The sequence below is a fragment of the Notamacropus eugenii genome, chromosome 3 (assembly GCF_028372415.1).
Source record: "Notamacropus eugenii isolate mMacEug1 chromosome 3, mMacEug1.pri_v2, whole genome shotgun sequence".
NCBI classification, from domain to species: Eukaryota; Metazoa; Chordata; class Mammalia; order Diprotodontia; family Macropodidae; genus Notamacropus; species Notamacropus eugenii.
The window spans coordinates 289,778,577-289,792,820 of record NC_092874.1 but is presented as its reverse complement, the minus strand read 5'-3'; positions in this window follow the sequence as shown (position 1 = coordinate 289,792,820).

Sequence of the window (14,244 nt, the reverse complement as noted above, 5' to 3'; positions counted from 1 at the left end):
TCACCCAGTCATTTTACAGAGGGAAACAGGGTTCATTGACTAAGAATGGAAGGGACCTCAGGGCTAATCTAGTCCAACCCCTTCATTTTACAAAGTGGTAAACTGAGTCCCAGGGAAGTCACAGGGGTCCTGGCTTTCGAGTAGGAAGAGGCCTGAGCACTTTCTAGTCCATCCCTGCCTTTGCAGAGGAGGAAACTGTGCCTCAGAGCCAAGCCCGGGGCCAGCCCACATTGGCTTTGGGGTGCGGGTGCACCAGAGGTCCTGGGGGAGCTGACCGTTGGGCAAGAGGAGACAGGGCTGTATCATTGAGGAGGCTTAGAGATCGGATCTGAAGCCAGACATGGGGCGTGGCCGAGGTTAAGGGACAGAAGGGTGGAAGGGCAGAGGCGGGGGTTTGGGGAGACCCCCCCCTCCCCGCCCCGCAGAGAAAGCCTGAGCGTCCTGAAGTGAGATCGCTGAAGAATGTAAGCTTTGATGGGTGAGGCCAGGGCTGTGTAAGTTTCCTTGTATCGGGCCTAACGCTGCTGAAATTGAACCCTCCTGTTTGTTGTTAATGATGCTCTTGAGCAGAATTGTTACACCTCTCAGGCTCCTCTTCCCCCCCAAGGTGATACATTGTATCGAATCTTCCCTCTCCATCCCTCTTCCTACCAGGCAACTGTTACCATGGACATTATCTCCTTTGGGGAAATGATTCCATTTGTCCTGGGACTCCCAGTCTCGCTTAGATCTGTAGGTATTGAAAGACTAGAGGACTCCATGGGCTATTTTGTATATCAATTTAGTGGACAACACAAGGGACCAAGGGACTGCTGACAGAGAGAGGCAGCCTGGCCTAGTAGTTACACTGTTGGGCTTGGAATCAGAAAGATCTGAGGTCAAATATCTCCTCTGCGGCTTTCTAACTGTAGCATCTGGGCAAATCTCTTCTCTAAAAAAAAAAAAAAATGAAGGGTTTGGGCTTGACTTCCAAGGACCTTCCCTATACTAAAGAAGTCACAAGTCTGAACCCCTTAATCTGTCATGACCAGCTCTTCATAACCCCACCTGGAATTTTCTTGGCAAAGATATTGGAGAGGTTTGCCTTTTCCTTCTCCAGTTCATTTTTTCAAATGAGGAAACTGAGGCTAACAGGATGAAGGGACTTGCTCAGGGTCACACAGCTAGGACATATCTGAAGCCAGATTTGAACTCACAAAGAGGAATCTTCCTAACTCCAGGTCTGGCACTCTAACCCTTGTACCACTAATTTCCCAGAAGGGCATCAGATCTTAAAAGTCATCAACGTGATCTTCATTTTGTAGATGAAGAAACAGACCCTGAGAGCTGAAATGACTTCCTTGACAAAAGTCAAGATTTGTACTCAGGTTCTGTGACTCTCAAATGTTGGGAAACTGGAAGGTAGGAATGAGGATGGAGAGAATTCCAGGCTTGGGGAGTAGCCTTAAAACGCCCATAGGTGGAAGATGGAGGGTCTCCTGGGAGCAACAGGGAGACCAGTATTGCTGGCTTATAGAGTATGGAGAAGGGATTAATTAAGGTGTAAGAATCCTAGAAAGGCAGGAGGGGGCAGGGCATATTGGGCTTTGAATGCCAAACCAGGGACTTTATATTTTATTGTCCAGGTGACAGGGAGCCACAAGTGTGTGTGTTCATCCTTCGTTGCTGAAGAAGACCTTTCCATCAGAGAAATGATGACATGAATTGCACCTGACTTTGTTTTTTGAGTGAGGGAGGGCTGTGCAGGTCACCAGCCTCACTTCTCCTCCAGAGTCATCTGAATCCAGTGACCAGATATTCATCAGGATGACTGGAGATGACCCAGGATGAGACAATTGGGGTTAAGTGACTTTTCCAAGGTCACACAGCTAGTGAGTGCCAAGTGTCTGAGGTGACATTTGAACTCATGTCCTCCTGACTTCTGCACTGGTGCTCTTTCCACTGCACCACCTAGCTACTCATTAGGGAGCCACAGCATTTTACTGAAAAGCAAGGTGATGTGATCTGACCTGTGCCTTAGGAAGTGAGTAGAGTCTTGGGTGCAGGGCCAGGAAACATGGAACTCTAAAGAAAAGTAAGTGGTCTGAAGTGGAAATCCATGGTTTTATAGTGATTCCTCTCTTTATGTCTACTGGGTATGTGGAAATGTTCTTTTTTTCCACTTATTTTGTATTTAAATGAGTAAAAACATTTGAAAAAGATTTTAAAAAAAGAAAGCTGAGGTTCTGGTGTTAGGCTTCTCTTTTCCCTGGAGGAATTCACTTCCCCTGATTCTCAGTTACCTCCTGGGACTGAACAATAACCAAAGGGCTTTCCAGCCCTAAAAGTCAATGTTGTTGATATTTTGCTATCCCCTTATAAGCCTTCTTTTCCAGCAACACTTTTTTTAAAATTCACGATCCCTAAAATTTTTTTTTTTTTTTTGCACATTTGAGAAGTCAGTGAGATATAGTGGAGAAAGTCTTGGACTGGGAGAGAGCCTGATGATCTGAGTTCAAATCCTGTCTGTGTCACTTACGTGAGCATAGGAATTAGAGTCAGCAGGGGCCCTAGAGATCCTCTGGTCCAACCCTTTCTTTAAAAAAGAAATGAAGTGTTGAGATATTTTGTTTCTCTCTGACCTTACTTTCAAGTATTTCCTGCACGAGGCAGGTTGGAACAATGGAAGGAGGACCCGATTGGGACCTGGTGTCCTTGGGCAGACTCCTTCCTCTATCTGAGTCTATCTTCTCTGTTAAAGGGGGCACTTGGACAAGATGAGTTGCAGGCTTCCTTTCAGCCCCAAATCTGTGTTCTATGATTGTCATCTCTGTGGGCCTCAGTTTCCTCATCTGTAAAGTAGAGGGGTTGGCTCTTGCCTTTAAGACGATGGACTTAAAATCCAGGAGACACACATTTTTGGCTGTGGCCAATGTGGGATTTGTTTGCTGGACCATGTGTGTTTGTGCAGAAAGTGGTTGTGTTTTTGAAAAATTGCTTCATGAGGGTTGAAGATGGTGGAAGAGAGAACACTATTTCTTTAGAATGAGGGAGGTGGATGAAGTGGCCTTGAAGGTCCCTTTCATCTCCAGATCTTTTATGCTATAATCCTAAATCACTTCAGGCCCTCAGTTTTCTCATTATATGAGCTGAGGGAGTGATACTTTATGACCTTTAAGGTCCCTTTCAGCTCTTATCTGTGATCCTATGAGCCCAAGGCACTTGCCACAGTTCCCCCATGTGTAAAATGAATGAATTTGCCTAGGTCCTTTGTCCAAGGTCCCTTTCAACCCTCAATCTATGAATCATTTCTCTGACTCCTTCAAGACCCAGATAAAGCTCCAACGAGTCTTCTTGGACTACCTCAGGCTTTCGCGACCTCTCCCTTCACAGAACCACAGACCTTGGCTCCTTGGTCCTGTTTACCCAAACTATCTGGTCTTTCCAGGTTTATGAATCTCTTCATACCCCCCCAGAGTCCAGTTCAGGATCTAACCCATGGCAGACACTCAAATATTTGTTGGTTGATAGATGGCTCAGAGGAGGCCTGAAGTTGTACCGTGGGAAAGGGGATCTTGGCAACCTCTCCAACCAGAAGATCATTAGCTAAGATAGGCAGCTCCCTTTGGAAACCCCCTTGGTGCCCAGAGCTGACAGCCCACACATTGGGAAACACTGACTCACTTGGACTGATCCCCCATCAGCCAAGGAAGCAAAATCCCAGGGGCATGTACAGGGACAGACATTGCCCTCTGCTTCCATGGGTGCACACACACACGGCTTTGTCATCCAAATGAATGTTTCCTGCTTGGTTCTCAGGACATTTTGGCCCCTTGTGCGGCAACAGGGAGGCCCAGGTGTGTGAAGTACTAAGGGATGAGGGGGGCTGGAGGTTGTGGGGTCTACACAGCATTCCAGCTTGGGGCCAAAATAGAATGAAAGACCAATGAGGGTCACAGGCAGTTGGAGGGAGCCCCCTGGGCAAATAAAACCTATTTCCTATTTATTTGCCAGGTTTTTCAGATAAAGAGAAAAAGAAATTTCTCTCAGCTCCTAGAAGTACTTATCAGAGATGAACACGTAGTGGTGATGCACTGAAAGTGATGAGATTAGCTTGTAGGGTCTCCGAGGAGCAGAAGCTGATTGTGTTAGTCTCTAGGCCTACGGCACACACTGACATACCTGGGACAAGAGGCCAAGGTACACGTGGGTCCTAGAGTTTTGGGGAAAATGAGAAAATGGCCTAGATAAGAGACCCATGCCCTTAGAAAAATCCCCTCCTGACACGTATTTGCTCTGCGCCCATGGGTAGGCCACTTGCCCCTTGGAGCCTAGAGCAACTTTTTAAGACGCCAAACTGCTTCAGTGAATGGAGTTTCCTTGTCAGTAGTTTCCTATGCTAAAGAACCAATGGGTTTGAATGTCTTGTTCAGTTGTTTTCTCAGTTGTGTCAAGCTTTTGTCGACCTCATTTGGGTTTTCTTGGCAAAGATACTGGCGTGGTTTGCCGTTTCCTTCTCCAGCTCATTTTCCAGATGAGGAAGTAAGGCAACCAGGGTAAGTAGCTTGCCCTCTCCAGCCTTCAGTGTTCTGTAGAATAAGTAGTCTGAACCAAGTGGTCTTTAAAGTAAGTCCCTTCTAACTCTAAGTCGTTGACACTCCCATGATCTTACTTCCATTAGAGTCTGAACTCTCCAAGGGAAGGAGCTGGTGTCCCTGACACTTAACACAGGAGCCTGCATCCAGTACGTGTTTAATAAATGGGATCGATTGATTTCAGTGTTGAGTTGATCAGATAAAATGAAAACTCCTAAGGAAGAGATTCTTTTATTCTTTGTTCCTAGTGTCAGGCGCAGAGTAGGGGCTTAATAAATACTTGTGGATTGATTGACTGCAGAATTGCATTGACTCAACAGGTCTGGTCAGATGCTAAGAACCAAGAATTGAGCCTTTGGCTACAGCCTCACCTAAATGAAAACAAAACCGCCCGGTGCTTCTCCAGCCAGCCCCAAAACTGCCAGGGACTCATGCCATTGCTATAGCAACAGTGTGGGTTTCCGATATGGGTAAAATCCCTGGGGCTAAGTAGGAACAAATCCAGTATCCCACAGGCATATTTCTGGTCCCTGTTAATTAGGAAGAGAACTCGTCTGTCCCCCAGACCCTTCATGTTCATGCCCAAACATCTCCCAAATGATTCCTTAGACATTTGCTAAAAACACATTTTAATGCATTGACTAATAAAAGTTTATACTCTAATATTGCTCATAAGAATAAACAATTTCCAGGAGACGTGGCTATCCATGACAGTTTTCAGCTATGATATGGGTATGATATATCAGAGAAGCTTGGGTTTGAAACAATTTCTCCTTTAAGAAATTATATTGAGAATTCATGCAAGCACATTTCATCACAAAAATGGACAGAAACAATCAGCATAATTTATGATTGATTGTAGAAACAGGAAGATATTGGGAGATGGACCCGGAATATTTTTTTCTTCTCTGTCTTGTCATCACTCTGATTAGGCCAAGAAACAGTTCTTTCCCCTCATCAGTGTCGAAAGTTCAGGTCTAGGACCATGGGACCAAAGAGCCCAAGAGGATGACCCCTTCACCATGTGACTCACTTTTTCTTTTAGACCTTCCTTGCCATCCAAATATTCTGGGAGAGGACGCTACAGGTTTGGATAGAAAATAGGCAGACAGCCTTCCCTCCAGCCAATTGTACTCCCTTGCAGGGAGGGGAAACCTTGATGCCTGCATCTCTTCTGATGCTGAGGCTCAGAGGGGAGGATTACTCACAGTCTGGTGGCAGATAGAGAGGCCTAGTTTTTTCTAGTTTCCTGGATGTCAGAGAGAAGGGAAAACAAAGGGAGAAGAGTCAGGGAGCAGGAAGACTGGTTCTCCAGCAGCTTAAAAGGGAGAATGTGTTCAAGAGAAATTGACTCAGTGCTTCTGAGTTTCACTAGCCTGTTGAGAAAACAAAACAGATAAGCAATCCAAGTTTTGTGAATCCAGGTTTCTCAGGCCACTCACGCCAGCAGTAGAGAATGTTGGAAATGTCCTGTGTTCCTAGTGCATAGACGTAGCCATGGAGTAATATTAGAGCTGTATCTTTCTGTGCTCTGTGTATGTGTGTGTATATGTTAAAGCACGGGCCTGGAGGTGTCCCTGGGGAGCAGGCCCAGCTAGAGCCAATCCATTGCTCCAGTATTCTGAGAATGAACAACACAGACCTTCGGGTTTGGGTTTTACATCAAACTTCTTACTTAAGATCCAAGAGTCACAGTTCCAGAGCCAAAAGAGACCTCAGAGGCTGCTTGTCCATCTTCCTTATTTTACAGATGAGAAAGCTGAGGCCTGGAAAAGGTGTTGGCTCATAAGATCATAGATCTGTAGCTGCACGGGCTGTAGGTCTATGATCCAATCCCACTTCATTTAATAGAGGAAGAAAGAGAGAACACATACAGGGTAAGCGGCTCCTATTGCTATCATGGTACAATACAAGGTACACATTGCTATATGGACTGTCACTTCCATAGTTGAGCGTAAGTGCTTTGGGTGCAGGGTCTAGATCGAGGTGGGAATGCTGTGGTCTCAAGGCCACATGTGACCCTCTAGGTCCTCAAGTGCAGCTCTTTAATGGAATCCATCAGTCAAAGAACTGCACTTCAGGACTTAGAGGGACACATGTAGCCTTGAGCCTGTAGTCAAAGGGCCACACTCGAGGACCTAGAGGGTCACATGTGGCCTCGAGCCCTCAGGTTCCCCACTCCTGGACTCTAGATCAGAGCTGTCTTTTGACCTTAACTGATGATGGATGGATTGAAATGAATATATTGTCTCCCCTTATAGAATGTGGCAGGGACTATTACATTCATTACATTTAGCAAGCTGGTGCAGGGGTTAGAGCACCAGGCCTGGAGTTCAAACCTAGCCTCAGACACTTCTTATTAGCTGTGTGATCCTGGGCAAGTCCATTAACTTGTTTGCCTCCATTTCCCCATCTGTAAAATTAACTGGAGAAGGAAATGGCAAACCACTCCAGTATCTTTGTCAAAAAAACCCCAAATGGGATCACAAAGAGTCAGACATGACCAATATAACTGAACAATAACATCTGTATCCTCAGGGCCTAACACAATGCATGGTATACAATAGATGCTTTATAAAGGCTTTTAAAAAAAATCCTTTCAGGAATTACTGGGTCAACTAAGATTTGGTGCTCTGTCTTTGTGGTAATATAAACAGAGATGTAGTGAAGAGATGTAAATGGTCACCTTCTTTAGGAAGGAAAGGATTCTGTTGAGGAGACAGGAGGTAATGGCATTAAAAGGTCATCTTACCAAGAGCTCGGGGATGATCTTTTAATATCACCCTTTGGTTTTACCCTTAAATTTTCTGCAAGAATAAGAAATACCCCCTCACAGGGTTGATTGGTTTGTTTTCTGAAACTATGTTAAGCACAGATACTTCAACCAGCCTACCTTTCAGATTTTCATATGTGAACTCCATATATAATCTTATCGATCACTTGGATTATTTGCATGTGGTTAGGGAGGAGCTATCTTCCCTCCAGGATACATAGCATGAGGTAGCCAGGTGGCATGGTGGGGAGAGTGCTGACCTTGGAGTCAGGAGGACCTGGGTTCAAATCTGGCCTCTAACACTTATTAGCTGTGTGACTTTGGACAAGTCTCTTAAAAAAAAACAGCTTTATCTGTTTCTGTTTCCCTAACTATAAAATGGGCATCATCACAGCACTAACTTCTTGGGATTGTTGTGAGTATCAAGGGAGATTTTTGTAAAGGGCCTGGCTGTTATTCAGTTATTCAGTCATGTCCAACTTTTTGTGACCCTGTGGACCATGCCATCCATAGTGTTTTATTGGCAAGGATACTCAGAGTTACTTGCCATTTTTTTCTTCAATAGATGAAGGCACATAGGAGCACCTAGTAGGTGCTAAATGTGGATTTTCCTTCCTTGCGCATAGTAGATTCTTAATAGAAACATGAATTTCTAGCTGGAAGGGATTTTAAAGGGGCATTAGTCCCAACCCTCTCATTTTACACATGAGAAAACAAAGACCAAAAGGTCATGGGGTCATAGATCTGGTGTTGGAAGCCACCTGAGGACTATCTAGTCCCAACACCTTATTTTACAGATGAGGAAATTTCAATAAATGTTTGTTACATTAAATATCCATTTCTTCCTATGTTCATGTCCCTGTTTACACTGCCTCAGATATAAGCTTAGATAACAGGTGCGGTGGGATACATTTTGCCTCTCTGCTGGCATGATGTTCTGACATAGCTTCATTGGTCTCCAGGGCTGGTGTACTTAGCAAACATCTGGCAGTGGATGGAGGGAGCTGTATCTGCCAAGGAAGACAAGGGGCCAAATGGAACCATGTCAGAACATTAGTGGAACAGCGCTGGGGCTAGAGGCTCCCCCTAGAGGCTCCCCCATCCCATTACACTTATTTTTAGAAACTAACCAATAATGTGCCAGTTCATTAACCTGCCTTCAGCCATAAACTTTTGTTTGCCTTCGATTTTCTTTCCAAGATGGAATAATTTTCATCTAATGTTTGGGAAAAAAACCTCATTAACAATGGTAATAACATTTCTAGGTTTACAAAATACTTTCCTCCCAACAGCCCTGTGAAGTAGGTAGTATAAATGTTGGGAAATTGGTCCAGTGATTGCCTTTATGGAGCCCTTTACCTGAATTGTAAAGGGAGCCTGAGCTCTAGCCAATAAATGACTACCTCCTCCCACCCTCCATAGCATGACCCTTAAAAGACAGGTCAATTAATTTGAGAGGACTCAGTCTTAGTGAGTCCAAACTACAAGAAGGTAGCCAGCCCTGGGAAGAAGACACATGGGGTCAGATAAAGAGCATCAATGAGAAGCTGGTTAGAGCTTGGAGGGCAAAAACCTGGGATTTGGGTCCACTTTTATTCCCTTTTGAGGCTGGAGAGGTCTTTCCCTGCAAAGCAGAAACCAGGCCTTTTAGCCCTCTGTCTGGGCAGAGGAAGAGAGATTTCTGTTTGCTCTTCTTATTTGCTAAGGCCTACATCAAAAAAGGATTGTCTTCTTCTCAGATGGCCTTTTTAAGTCATGCACTGTGAATGAAGAGGTTGGTTTGTCATTTTAGTCATTTTTCAGTCATGTCAGACTCTTTATGACCTCATCTGGGGTTTTCTTGGCAAAGATCCTGGAGTGGTTTGCCATTTCTTTTGCCAGTTCATTTTACAGATGAGGAAACTGAGGCAAACAGGGTGAAGTGACTTACTCAGGGTCACATAGCTAGTCAGTGTCTGAGGCTGAATTTGAACTCAGGTCCTCTTGATTCCAGGCCCAGCGCTCTACTGCACTGCTGAATGTAGAGGAGCACATGTCAAATATCTACACTCTGATAATTCTGAAAATTCCCCTATTCGCTGACTTGGGTACCATTTCCACCAATGGCCCTTTTGCCTTACATGAATTCGTATGGCTGAGAAATTTGTTTCTTGATGACCAGCCTTGGAAGAAAGGGACTATGGGTATAGTGCTGATGTATCAGACCTCCCTGGCAGGAAAACTGTAAATTAAAATGCAATTGGGAAATGTTTAACAAAATTAATAAAAATACAATTGACCATAGATAGTGTTTTCTAAGTCAGTCTAGTGCCCAGAGGGATTTGACAGCACTGGTGAAGAGATAGCTTTGGGCTTGGAGTCAGAAAAACCAGGGACTAGCTGTGAGACCCTGGGCAAGTCACTTAACCTCTGGGGATGTAAGATGAGGGCTTTGAACTCTGTGACCTTGCAGGGCCCTTTTGTCTCTAAATCTGTGATCCTCTGAGAAGCCCCCCTGAATTTAGCAAGGCCAGTCCCATTTGCTGATGGGCACATGTGGAGGTAGGGCCTACCAAGATGGCGCTGGACTCTCCTTGGAGATGAGGCCTAAGAGGAGACTTGTTAGGGTTGTATTGTTGATTTGCTTTTCAGCAGGCTATTGTAGCTAAAACTGGTCTTTCTCCATTGTGCTTGAACATCATTGACTTAGATGCTGTGTTTGAACATCATCTTAGAAACCCCCGTGCTCTGGAAATCAAGGGAACAGGGCAAGTTACACACCAAAAAAATTGGTACAAGCTGTACTTTAGTCAGAGAGAAAAGCAAACAAAGCCTTGATATGGACTGTCAGCGATGAAATGATTGAATGTCAACACATTAAGGAAACTAAAATAGCATTCACTGTGCCTCATGCTGCAGGGATCAGGAAGCGAGGGGAGCAAAGGCATCGGATTTAGGCAAAACTGGACTGGAAATTACCGGCTCCTTTCTGAGTGTGGCCATGTGTTTCTCGGTCTGTCAGCAAGCCTTGCAGACTGTGTTTTGTCCTAACCATAGGGGAACCTGTTCGTCATGAGAGGTTGGGAGGAGAGAGGCTTAGGGGATGCTGGGAAAGTCACAAGCCCTATTTGGGTCCAAAGTTTCATCCTTCTTGAAGGGAGGTGGTTGGCCTCACCCAGGGGTTCATAACCACTTTTATGCCCTTGAGTCCTTTGGAAGTCAGCCTGGGGAAGCCTGCCAACCCCTTTTCAGAATCATGTTTTTAAATGTATCAAATAAAAGCGTGTTTTATTTTTCTAAGATTATCAAGTTTCACAAGTGAAATTGAAAGAAAACGTGACGTCTCTTTTTCTTTCCCCATCCTTTCTCCTGACATTAAAGGGACAACCCAAAGGGGGATGGGCTGGAGGTGAAAGCAGGGCCTTGGGTGCTGAGGTTCCCTCCCAGTGTTTGACTGATTGTTTTTATTTAGATCAATGTCAGGCACAGGTAAGATCAGTGAGCCTGGAAATGGGCACCATATATAATGGCAGTATCGCTTCCAGGGAGGGTTGAACTCTGGGAATAAAACATGCTCCTTGAAGGCAAGGATTGTTTTATTTTTGTCCTAGTATCTCCAGTGCTTAGGAAAAAAATAAAGGGAAGAGGGAGATTGGATCTGAGATTTCATTGATATAGGAACTTCCCATTGTGAGGACTTCTCTGCCAATGCCAGACTTCTGCCAAGACTTCTCAGCACCTGCGTTGATTCTCTAAAAGAGTTGTCTGGGCACATGGAGAGGGATTGGCTCACAGAGGCAGGGGGCTGACACCAAGGCTGACTTCCTACCTACTATATACTATGGCTTCCTGGTACACAGTTGATGCTTAATATATGTTTATTGAATTGGATTGAATTGAACCCTTACTGCCTAAAGAAAAGGACATTTTAAGGGTGGTATGGTGGAAGAGAAAATGACTGAGCCTAGCTTTTTCATCTGTAAAACCAGGGGGTTGACCTGATGAGCTCTACAGTCTCTTCAATTGGAGACCTGAGGGTGTCTCCGGGATCTTTATATTTTTCCACCTCCAAGCTTTTGGGGCTAGGTTAGAAAAAAGGCCCTATCCACAGCTTTCAGAAGTGAATTCATCAAAATAACTTATTTAGATGGTATGTTGAGACTGTCAAAGGGCTTTTCCTACACTATCTCACATGATGCTTACTCTGACTCTAGGAGGTAAGCATTATTGTGAGTCCGATTTTACAGACGATAAAAATGGATTCCTTTCATGTTGAGGATGGACTTGGTTGACATTGAGATCCCCTCCAATTCTCACATTCTATGATTCTGTGATACAGGACTCAAAGGGAAGGTAAGTGACTTGGCTAATAAGGGTTGAAAGTAGATTCAAACCCAGGTCTCCCCTGCTCTATGCCCAGAACTCTACCCACTACAACATCCTGCCTCCTGCCGAAACATATGAAGGCTGTGGACTTGACCTGGTTGTAGAAATGTTTTGCAATTAATGTGTCCCCAAAACACTCTGTAAGGGAATTTGATGAGTTACATGGCTCTGGAACCATAACCCCAGAGTGATGATCTCTCCATTTATCTGTTATGGGCAGTGGTCTTATTAGATACAACAGAGACAGAAAAGAAAAAAAGGTAGCTAGTTGGTGCAGTGCACAGAGTACTAGGTTTAGTTAGGAAGACTCATCTCCCTGAGTTCAAATCTGGCCTCAGATACTTACTAACTGTGTGACCCTGAGCAAATCACTTGACCCTGTTTGCCTCAGTTTTATCATGTATAAAATGAGCTAGAGAAGGAAATGGTAAACCATTTCAGTATCTCTGCCAAGAAAACCCCCAATGGGGTCATGGAGAGTTCTATACAACAAACAACAAAACAGAAAGAAAAACCTTTCCAGCTTTCCCTTGGACTTATCTCTGATCTACAACTGCCCCAGGAGGGAAGTATGGGTGGATTTAATGAGTCCTTATCATATTCTATCAGAGGCAGCTGGAGGTACTGTGATTTGGTCTAAATATCTTGCCTCTAATACAGAATCAAAGTCTGTTCAAAGCCTGAAACCTTACTCAAAGACTTTCCTTCAAAGGTAAGACCACCTCTTAAAGAGCTCTTTTCAGTCCAGCAGTAAATGTCCTGGAATGGACCCATCCACCCTAAAACCAGCTATGGATAGAATAGGATAGAGGATTTAGGCCCTGAAGCAATAACTACATCAGGGGATTCAGAACGGGGTGAGAACTTAGAGCTCCCCTAAGTCAGCTATGCCATGTTATAAATGAGGACGCTGAAGCCCAGAGAGGGCGAGTGAATGGCTTGAAGCTGCATAACTCATAACTGGCACAGACTCAACTTCAAGCTGGATCATAGGATTATAGGATTTAAAGCTGGAGGAATCATAATGTAGGGCAACTGATCACTTCCCAGGGCAAGAGAATGTTTGTATTGGGAAACCATTCTAGGGTGGGGGTGAATAAGAGTGACCATCCTTCTTGGCTTCCCACACACTCCTGCTACCATAAGGCCCTGGGACCACAGATTTAGCCTTGCGAGGGTCCTCAGAGTCCAGTTCCCTTATTTTATAGATGGGGAAACTGAGGCCTAGAGAGGTTAGTGATTTGACCAAGGACTCATAGAGAGTGCACACCAGAGGCCAGGCCCTCCCATTCTAAATACAGTTAAGAGATAATCTAATCTGACCCTTTCATTTTACACTTGAGGAAACTGAGGCTTAGATAGCCATTTTGGGCTGGACCATGATTTCATCAGAGGAAGGAGCATTAGTTGAAGAAATTCTCTCTGCTAACAGATTGAAGTTTCTCTGCTGTCCAGACCCCCAAGGTCAAGGTCCTCATGCAGTGAATGACAGAACCAGTACTCATGCCTAGGATCACTGCTTGGGACTCTTGCCAAGGCATGGAGCCGCCTCTGAGTTAGTGCGCATGGCAGGGCTCTCTGGGATTCCTGGGAGCACAACTGACAAGGAGGTGAGGAAGGGGCTGACCCTGGACCCCCTTCTTCCCCCCGTGGTTGTCTCTACTTCCCAGCCTCTCAGGACTCCACTAGACCACATCCCTCATTTTACAGGTAAGAAAACTGAGGCCAAGGGAAGCCCCTGCTGGTCTGTAGCAGGGCCAGAGTTTGATGCCAGGTCTTCTGCCCACTAATCTAGCACACTCACCATTATATCACACTACCTCCTTTCCTAGGCATCCAGTTTTAGTTTATGTCCCCTTGGGATGCAAAGTACAATTGAAGTTTCTAGAGGGACTGTTTCATTTTTGTCATTATGGTGCTTACTGGGGTACCTGGCACAGAGTGGGTATTTCATTAACGTTTGCTGGATTGGGTTGTATGGAGAGAAGGTGCTGGAAGCCCCTTGAGAGTAGAGGTTGTTTCATTCTTTGTATCTGGACTTCCAGCACCTAGCACAGAACTTGGCGCATAGTAGGTGCATAGTCAATACTAATTAAAACAGGAATTTTCATCCTGGGACCCATGCATGATTTCAAGGGGTCTGTAAACTTGGATGGGAGAAAAATATGCCTTTACTTTCACCACACTTGGTTTCCTTTGTAATCCTAAGTATTTTGTTTTAAACATTTGAAAACACATTTCTGAGAAAGGGTCTATAGGCTTCACCAGACTGAATGCCAGAGGGGTCCATGACACAAAAACAAGGTTAAGAACTCCTGGATGAGTAGGATTATGGATTCAGAGCTGGAAGAACTCTCCAAGGTCCTGGAGTCTAGCTCCTTCATTTGACAGGTGAAGAAACTATGGTCCTGGGGTAAGAAGTCACTTGCCCAAGGACAGTTAGGATTATGGAATCATGCATTTAAAGCTGGAAGGGATAGTAGAGACTTTGGAGTCCGTTTGACGTGAGGAAACTGAGGTTTCAGTGACTTG